The following is a 9,327-nucleotide window of genomic DNA, read 5'->3' on the forward strand; positions in this document are numbered from 1 at the left end:
GGGGACATGATTGAGATATATAAAATTATGAGGGGCATAGATAGAGTAGGCAGGAAGAAACTTTCCCCCTCGGTGGGGGATCAATAACCACGGGGCATAGATTCAAGGTAAGGTTTAGAGGGGATGTGAAGAAAAGCTTTTACACCAGAGGATGGTAGGAACATGGAACTCACTGCCTGAAAGGGTGATGGAGGCAGAGACCCTCATAATATTTAAGAAGTATTTTAATGTGAACTTGCGATGCCAAGGCATACAAGGCTATGGGCCAAGTGCAGGAAAATGGTATTAGAATACTTAGGTGGCTGTCTTTTACTGGAGCCAGACACATTGGGTGGAAGGGTCTTTTCGCTAATGTGGCTAATTCTGTGTTTAAATTAAAGTTTGTTTTAACATAAAAGATATCTATGGGTCAGTATTATCACACCTCTGGTGCAGTAACATTTCCTCACAATTTTACAGATTGCAACTAGTTGGGTTCTCACCCGTGATCCTAACACTCTGCCTTTCGATTGCTGTTGCCTGTGTGCGAAGTTGGAAGTCTCTACATCTTTTTCTCTTTCTTCCAATGTGGCTTTTTCCATTTCCCTTTTAAACGGCCTCTCCTCTCAGCTCCTTTGAAATGCTCTCTTTCTCTCTTTTTTCTGCATCTCTAACTTGTTCATTTCTACGTCTTTTGTAATTAAAGCTTTGCTAATTTAAAATCCTCAATTCTCAAAATTTTGGATCTGGCCAAGCCCCCTCGTACATTGAAATGCATTTTTAGGCTTTCAATTATCTTAGCTCCTGTAGATAAGACTATTTTAAATGTATCTTCCAATTCCCTCAATTTGGTCTTAGGCACACGTTTCAAACTTGTAAGGGTTATAATGTCCACGTCCAAATAAGATCGAGCAAGGGGCAGCACGGTGGCGTGGTGGTTAGCGCTGCTGCCTCACGGCGCCGAGGTCCCAGGTTCGATCCCGACTCTGGGTCACTGTCCGTGTGGAATTAAAAAATATATATATTTCTTTATTCTCCTCCTTTTTTGCATTTTCTCCCAAATTTACACCCACCAACAATAATCAGTAATAAACAATAATCAATAACAAATATGTCAATCCCTATATCGATAACAACGATCCCATCCTCCCACCAAACCCAAAACATTCGCCCACATGTTCACATAAACAACTGACAAAAAGGAATCAGGAATCACCCATGGCCACCATTAACCCAACCACCCCCTCCCCCCCCACAACTAATGTTCGGTTATCCAGTTCTTGAAATTGCATAATGAATAATGCCCATGAATTGTAGAACCTCTCCATCCTTCCCCTCAGTTCAAACTTAACCTTCTCAAGAGTAAAGAATTCCAACAGGTCCCCCCGCCACACCAGGGCACTGGGTGGAGAGGCTGCTCTCCATCCCAACAGGATCCGCCTTCGGGCGATCAACGAGGCAAAGGCTACAACCCTGGCTGGTCCGACACCCCGAATATGGCCTCCCAGGGGCCTGGGTCCAGTTTCACGTGCATCACTTCAGAAATTATCCTAAAAACCTCCTTCCAGTAATTCTCTAGCTTTGGACAAGACCAAAAGATATGAACGTGGTTAGCGCTCCCCCCCCGCAACGCTCACACACATCTTCTACTCCTTCAAAGAATCGGCTCACCCTCACCCTCGTGAGGTGTGCTCTGTATACCACCTTCAGCTGTATCAGCCCCAATCTTGTGCACGTGATGGAGGTATTCAGTCTCCGGAGCACCTCACACCAGAACCCCTCCTCCATATCCTCTCCCAACTTTTCCTCCCACTTTGCTTTGATCCCTTCCAGCCGTGCCTTCTCCGCCTCCAAAATAGCTCCGTAGACTGCTGAGACTACCCCCTTCTCCAGTCCCGCTGTCGTCAGCACCTCCTCCAGCAATGTGGAGGCCGGCTCCTCCGGGAAGTTCTGTATCTCCTTTCTGGCAAAATCTCGAACCTGCATGTATCTAAACATTTCCCCCTGCTCCAGCCCATACTTCCAGCTCCTTCAACCCTGCAAACCGACCCCTAAGAAACAAATCCTTCAGTGTCTTAATCCCCTTCTCCTCCCATTTCCGAAAATTTCCATCCCAGCTCCCTGGCTCAAATCTGTGGTTCCCCCGAATCGGCATTTCCCTTGACCATGCCCCCAACTCGAAGTGTTGGCGAAACTGCCTCCAAATTCTTAATGAAGCTATTATTACCGGATTCCCTGAGTACTTCCCCGGGGCTATCGGGAGCGGCGCTGTTGCTAGTGCTTTCAATCCCGACCCCCTGCACAAACTCTCCTCCATTCTGACCCACTGGGAATCCACCCCTCTGACCCAGCTCCGCACCTTCTCCACATTCACCGCCCAGTAGTAATACATCAGGTTCGGAAGACCTAAATCCCCTGCCTGCCTTCCCCTCTGTAGCAGCACCTTTCTAACTCTGGCCACCTTCCCTCCCCATATGCATGACGTAATCCTTCCCTCAATCTCACTGAAAAAAGCCTTTGGCACGAAAATTGGCAGGCATTGAAAAATTAACAGAAATCGTGGCAACACATTCATTTTAATCGACTGTACCCGACCCGCCAGTGACAGAGGGAGACCAACCCACCTTGCCAGATCTGCTTTCACTCTCCCCACCAAACTAGAAATATTGTACCTGCGGAGCCCCCCTCCCCCACTCCCAGGCAACCTGCACCCCCAGGTACCTAAAGTGAGTCCCTGCCCTACGGAGTGGCAGCCCCCCCCACCTCTGCCCCCACACCCGGCCAAGATACCACAAAATACTCACTCTTGTCTAAATTCAGCTTGTACCCCGAGAAAGACCCAAACACTCGAAGCAGCTCCAATATTTCCCCTATCGACACACTCCGTTCCGACACGTACAACAGCAAGTCATCGGCATATAAGGACATCCTATGCTCTATCTCACCCCCGCACTATTCCTTTCCATACCCCCGAACTTCTTAATGCGATGGCCATCGGCTCAATCGCGAGTGCAAACAGCAGGGGCGGACATAGGACATCCCTGCCTAGTCCCACAGTGGAGATAAAAGTATCTCGAGCTGATGTTATTTGTGCGGACACTCGCCCTCAGCGCCTTATATAGTAGCTTTACCCAATTCACAGATCTTGGTCCAATCCCAAACCGCTCCAGAACTGCCATCAAGTACCCCCATTCTACCTGGTCGAACGCCTTCTCGGCGTCCAATGTCACAACCACCTATGTTTCCTTCCCCTCTGTTGGTGCCATCACGACGTTCAATACCCTTCCAACGTTTGAAAAGAGCTGCCTCCCTCTCACAAACCCCGTCTGATCTTCACCTATCACCTTCGGGAGGCACTCCTCCAGCCTACCCGCCAGTATCTTTGCCAATACTTTTGCGTCCACGTTCAGAAGCGATATGGGTCTATACGACCCACACTCCGTCGGATCCTTATCTTTTTTTAGCAGCAGGGAAATCGATGCCTGCCCCAAATTTTGTGGCAACATCCCCTTCCCTATCACCTCTTCAAACATCCCCACCATCAGGGGTGCCAGCTTATCCTTGAATTTTTTATAATATTCCACTGGAAACCCATCCGGCCCTGCCACCTTCCCCGACTGCATCCTCCCAATCGCATCCTTTATCTCCTGTTCCACTATCGCTCCTTCTAATGTAGCCCTGTCCCCCTCCCCTAGCCTCGGGTACTCCAACCCATCTAGAAATTCCTGCATCTCACGATCTTCCCTGGGTGTCTCTGACCTGTACAACCCCTCATAAAATTCCTCAAAAACCTTGTTAATCAGATCCGGAGCCACCAGCAACTTCCCTGCCCTATCCCTCACCTGCACAATTTCCCTTGCCGCTGCTTCCCTCCGGAGCTGACCTGCTAACAGACGCCCCACCTTATCTCCATGTTCGTAAACTGCACCCTTTGCTCGTCTCAGTTGGCGCACCGCCTTCCTGGTAGATAGTCGGTCAAAGCTCGTCTGTAGTTCCTTCCTCTTTTCCAGCTTTGCTGGGTCCCCATCCTCTGCATAACTCCTATCTACCTCCAACATCTCATCTATTACCCTCTGCTGCTCCAACCTCTCCTCTTTGTCCACCCTGGCCTTAAACAAGATCACCTGACCCCTCATCACCGCCTTTAGAGCCTCCCAGACGACCGCCTTCGACACCTCACCCGTACAGTTGAAACCTACATATTCCTTAATTACTTTTTCAATTTTGTCACAGAACACTTGGGCCCCCTAAAGTCCCACATCTAACTTCCACCCCGGCCTCTGCACTACTCCCTTCTCCAGCACCACATCCACCCAATGCGGAGCATGATCTCACACTGCAATTGCCGAGTATTCCGACCCCTTAATCCCAGCCAACAAAGCCTTCCCCACCACGAAAAAGTCGATCCGCGAATATGCCTTATGGACAGCTGAGAAAAACGAATACTCCCGCTCCCTCGGGTGCAGAAACCTCCAAGGGTCCATCCCCACCATTTCCACCATTAGCCCAGCTAACGCCTTCGCCCCCCCTGATGGGACCAGTGAGCGCGGCCGTGACCTGTCCAACCTTGGCTCCTGCACCAAGTTCCAGTCCCGCCCCACTATCAGTTCGTGAGTGTCCAAGTCGGGGATGGCCCCAAACACCTTCTTTGCGAATCCCACATTGTCCCAAATGGGGCCATATACACTTAACAGCGCCACTAACCTCCCTCCAGCGCCCCTGTGACAACCACACATCTACCCCCCTGATCTGCCACTACCTTCTCCATCTGGAAGCATACTCTTTTGGTGACCATTACCGCTACCCCTCGAGCCCTTCCGTCAAGTCCAGAGTGAAACACCTGACTAACCCAGCCCTTTTTAAGTCTCACCTGGTCCTTCACCCTCAAGTGAGTCTCCTGCAGCATTGCTACATCTGCTTTCAAACTTTTAAGATGCGCAAGCACCCTTGACCTCTCGACCGGAATTCCTAACCCCCTCACGTTCCACGTGACTATCCTAACTGGGGGTCTCTCGCTCCCCACCCCCACCCCTCTTATCCACCATCATCATACCACCGGGCCCTGTCCCATAAGCCTGACCCGCCCCTATCCATTATTAAAATCAAACCCCTTCCCCCCCCCTCCCAAAAACCCCCTCTACATTTCCTCTCGAAAAAACATCTCCCAGCATCAATCCCTTCCCCTCCCACTCGCTCACCACGTAGGCCCATTGAAACCTGCTAACCAGGCTCCAATGTCCGCAGCCCTCCTCTCACCTCACCTCCATTCACTAGCTGACATTAGTTAGCTAGCGCGGGTGGCTCCCCCGCCAAGATATACCGTCCCCTCCCACCCAGTCCCAGAGAAAGAAACAACAAAAACAACAATCCAACCCATACAATTCACTAAACTAAGATATAACCGTCGCAACACAGAATGCCAATCAACCCAACTAATAACTTGAACTCTGTAACAATGTGAAGTGAAGTAAATTACAATACACGTCAGTAAAAAGAAAGTTATAACATTTATACATTTTCCAACTCCCCAATCACAGTCCACAGTCTCTCTTCCAGCTCCGCTCCTCACATCTGTCCCAAGCCTTCTGCCCTCACGAACGCCTCAGCCACCTTCGCTGTCTCGAAATAAAAGTCTTTGGCACCATACGTCACCCTCAACTTCACCGGGTATACCATACCAAATCGCACCCCCTTCTTGTACAGTGCCGCCTTCACTCGCCCGAACGCCGCTCGTCTTTTTGCCAACTCCACCGTCAATTCCTGGTCGATCCGAACTCCGGCACCATCCCACTGCATCTCTCGCTTCTGCTTCGCCCAGCTTAACGCCTTCTCCTTCATGCAGTACTTATGGAAGCAGATGATTACTACTCTTGGCGGCTCATTCACCTTGGGCTTCGGCCTTAATGACCGATGAGCTCGGTCCAGCTCATACCGGGAGGGGTTCTCACCCTCCCCCATCAGCTCTGCCAACTTCTTAGCGAAGTACTCTGTTGGCCTTGGACCCTCTATCCCTTTGGGCAAGTCCACAATTCTCAGATTGTGCCACCTCGAGCGGTTCTCCAAGTCCTCAAGCTTTGCTCGGAGTCCTCTGTTGACCTCTACCACCCTCTGCAGCTCGTCCCCCATTGAGGTGAGCTGGTCGCTGTGCTGCGGCACGGCCTCCTCCACTTCCTTCATCTCCTCGCCCAGCTCTCTCACCTCGGCCGATGTCTTTGCCACAGCTACTCTCACCAGGGCGATTACCTCCTCCACCAATGCCTTCAATGTGACCGCCATCTCCTTCCTCAAAGCCTCCATGTGCCTCGAAACTGCTTTTCTAGCTCCACCACCATCACCTTGGTCATCTTCTCCACTGTAAGTAGTGCGGCCCTACCATGCGGTCCGGCCTCCATCACCTTGTCAGCACTTTTGCTCGTCTTCTCATTCAACGGCGAGCCCACATTTCCTCCCTTCCTTGACACGGCTTTTCACACCCTTTAACGGCTTATTATTTTTCCTTTTTCTCACTCTTCCTTCTTTCTTCAATCTCAAATTTCTTTCAAACTTCTTTCTCTTCTTTTTTTTTGTATACCTCCAGAATTTCCCTGGAGGCTTCAGTCTTCTTACCACATTCTAGGCGGGAGCCATCCGATGTGGGACACCTTACCTACATCGCGCCCTGGCTTCGGGCCTGCTGCCTCGGCCTCCGCTTGGCTCCAGCCCCGCTGCTTCCTTCCAGTTTTCAGGAGAGAGAAAAAACAGAAAAAAAATTCTCCTTTCCTCTCCGTGCTCTTTGAGGCCTTCGGCTTTCAGGATGCTCCTTGGGGAACAAAGTCGCGATCCCCGCTCCTCCTCCACGTGCAACGCCGAAGCCACCGGGACCAGTCTCTCCCCTCCCGCCTTTTTTAACCCTCCGGCTCTGTGAAACGGAGCCTTGATGCTAACACAGGGTGAGGGAGGCAGGGCCAACCCGGAGAGGTTTATTTCTTCAAAAAGATCTGCGGGGAACCCCCCGAAAAAGATATCACGGACCGGCGGGAGCTTCTTCTAAACGAGGCCGCTCCACTCACAGACGCCACCGGAAGTCACTGTCCGTGTGGAGTTTGCACATTTTCCCCATGTCTGCGTGGGTTTGGCCCCCACAACCCAAAGATGTGCAGGGTAGTTGGATTGGCCACTCTAAATTGCCTCTTAATTGGACAAAATGAATCGGCACTCTAAATTTTTTTTAAAAAATATATTTTATTCAAGATTTTTGGCCAAACATAACAATACGTAGTGTTTCTTTTACACAACAATAAAGCAATATAAATAACAGTGGCCAGTTTTAAACAAATAAATAAATAATATATAAACAAAAACAAAAACAAAACTGAATGGCAACTGCCTTGTCCAAAATAAATACTCTCCAAAAATACAATCCAACAATCCTACATACAATTACCTATAACAAATACCTATACATATTATACATATACAATAACATCTCTGAGAGTCCGTCCGAGTCCTCCCCCCCTTCCCCCCTCCCCCCTGGGTTGCTGCTGTTGTCTACTTCTTTTCCATTCCCTCTATCTTTCTGTGAGGTAATCGACGAACGGTTGCCACCGCCTGGTGAACCCCTGAGCCGAACCCCTTAACACGAACTTAATCCGTTCTAACTTTATAAACCCTGCCATGTCGTTTATCCAGGCCTCCACACCCGGGGGTTTGGCTTCCTTCCACATTAACAATATCCTGCGCCGGGCTACTAGGGACGCAAAGGCCAACACGTCAGCCTCTCTCGCCTCCTGCACTCCCGGCTCTTCTGCAATCCCAAATATAGCCAACACCCAGCTTGGTTCGACCCGGACCCCCACCCCCTTCGAAAGCACCTTTGCCACCCCCACCCAGAACCCCTGTAGTGCTGGGCATGACCAGAACATGTGGGTGATTTGCTGGGCCTCTCGAGCATCTCGCACACCTATCCTCTAACCCAAAAAATTTACTAAGTCGTGCTCCAGTCATATGCGCCCTGTGTAACACCTTAAATTGTATCAGGCTTAGCCTGGCACACGAGGACGATGAGTTTACCCTACGTAGGGCATCAGCCCACAGCCCCTCCTCAATCTCCTCCCCCAGCTCTTCTTCCCATTTCCCTTTCAGCTCATCTACCATGATCTCTCCCTCGTCCCTCATTTCCCTATATATGTCCGACACCTTACCATCCCCCACCCATGTATCTGAGATCACTCTATCCTGCACCTCCTGCGTCGGGAGCTGCGGGAATTCCCTCACCTGTTGCCTCGCAAAAGCCCTCAATTGCATGTACCGAAATGCATTCCCTTGGGGCAACCCATATTTTTCCATCAGCGCTCCCAGACTCGCAAACGTCCCATCTACAAACAGATCTCTCAGTTGTACTACCCCAGCTCTTTGCCATGCTCCAAATCCCCCATCCATTCTCCCCGGAATGAACCTATGATTGTTTCTTATCGGGGACCGCACCGAAGCTCCCGTCCTTCCCCTATGCCGTCTCCACTGCCCCCAAATTTTCAATGTAGCCACCACCACCGGGCTTGTGGTGTATTTCTTTGGTGAGAACGGCAACGGTGCCGTCACCATTGCTTGTAGGCTAGTCCCCCTGCAGGACGCCCTCTCCAATCTCTTCCACGCCGCTCCCTCCCCTTCTCCCATCCACTTACACACCATTGAAACATTGGTGGCCCAGTAGTACTCACTTAGGCTCGGTAGTGCCAGCGCCCCCCCTGACCCGACTACGCTGCAAGAATCCCCTCCTCACTCTCGGGGTCTTCCCAGCCCACACAAAACTCATAATACTCTTCTCGATTCTTTTGAAAAAAGCCTTCGTGATCACCACCGGGAGGCACTGAAACACAAAAAGGAATCTCGGGAGGACCACCATTTTAACCGCCTGCACCCTACCTGCCAATGGCAGGGACACCATGTCCCATCTCTTAAAGTCCTCCTCCATCTGTTCCACCAACCGCGTTAAATTAAGCCTGTGTAATGTACCCCAATTCTTGGCTATCTGGATCCCCAAGTACCGGAAGTCCCTTGTTACCTTCCTCAACGGTAAATCCTCTATCTCTCTGCTCTGCTCCCCTGGATGCACCACAAACAACTCACTTTTCCCCATGTTCAGTTTATACCCTGAAAAATCCCCAAACTCCCCAAGTATCCGCATTATCTCTGGCATCCCCTCCGCCGGGTCCACAACATATAGCAACAAATCATCCGCATACAGAGATACCCGGTGTTCTTCTCCCCCCCTGAGTACTCCCCTCCACTTCCTGGAACCCCTCAATGCTATGGCCAGGGGTTCAATCACCAATGCAAACAATAACGGGGACAGTGGACATTCCTGCCTCG

This window comes from Scyliorhinus torazame, chromosome 8 (assembly GCF_047496885.1).
Source record: "Scyliorhinus torazame isolate Kashiwa2021f chromosome 8, sScyTor2.1, whole genome shotgun sequence".
In the NCBI taxonomy this organism is placed as follows: Eukaryota; Metazoa; Chordata; class Chondrichthyes; order Carcharhiniformes; family Scyliorhinidae; genus Scyliorhinus; species Scyliorhinus torazame.